This window comes from Penaeus monodon, chromosome 23 (genome assembly GCF_015228065.2).
Source record: "Penaeus monodon isolate SGIC_2016 chromosome 23, NSTDA_Pmon_1, whole genome shotgun sequence".
NCBI lineage: Eukaryota > Metazoa > Arthropoda > Malacostraca > Decapoda > Penaeidae > Penaeus > Penaeus monodon.
Window position 1 is genome coordinate 27545671 of NC_051408.1, and position 970 is coordinate 27546640.

The 970-nt window shown below is 7.6% G+C and overlaps 1 pseudogene across 1 annotated transcript in view; it reads right to left on the reverse strand.

Moving 5' to 3' along the window:
• LOC119588197 overlaps window positions 1-970 on the reverse strand; it is a 22606-nt pseudogene that overhangs the window by 8641 nt on the left and 12995 nt on the right. The gene's annotated exons all lie outside the window — the stretch shown is intronic.

Below are 970 nucleotides of genomic sequence, written 5' to 3' on the forward strand. Positions count from 1 at the left end.
TTTAAAATTAAATTTTAAAGAATTTTAAAAAATAATTTAATTATTTATAAAATATTAAATTTTAATTTTTTATATTTAATTTTGATATTTTAATATAATTCCAAATTTTGGGAATATAAAAAATTTATATAAAAAAAATTTTTTTAAAAAAATATTTATATATATTTATATTATATTTATATATATTTTATGAAAACTAGTTATTTTTAAAAAATTTAATAATAATATTTATAAAACTTTATTTTTTCTTATATAAAAATTTTATTTTTCCTATAATTTAACCTTTTATATATATCTAATTTTTTAAAATTTTCTATATTTTATATTTTTATATTGTTATTTATATATTTATTAATTTATATATTTTAAATTTACTTAAATTTTCTTTAAAATATTTTTTTTAAAACTATTTAATATTAATATAATTTTATTTTAAAATTTTTTAAATTTTTTATTTAATAAAATTTAATAGTTAAATATATTTAATATTTAAAATATTTTTTTAAATTTAAAAAGGGTTTGATTTTTTAATTTTATTTGATATTTTAATAATTTTTAAAAATTTCTATTTTATAATTTAAAATAATTTTTAAATTTTTTTAAAATTATTTTCAATTTATATATTTATATTTTATATCTTAAAATAAATTGAATTTTTTTAATATTTTTATAATTTTTAAATTTTTAAAAAAAATAAAAAAATTTCATAAAATTATATATAAAATTTTAAATTTTATATATACTATATTTTATAAAGGGGGAAAAAAAAAAATTTTATAAAAATTTATTTTCTAAAGTTTTTTAAAATTTATGCTTAATTTAAAAGCATAATTTTCCCAATTTTTATTTTTTTATAAACAAACCCTTTAAAAAAAATTTTTTAAAAAAATTTTCATTTTTTAAAAATTTGGGCCGGGATTTTTAACCAGGGGAAAAGGTTTAATTTTTGATTTTTTGTGGAAGTTTTTTT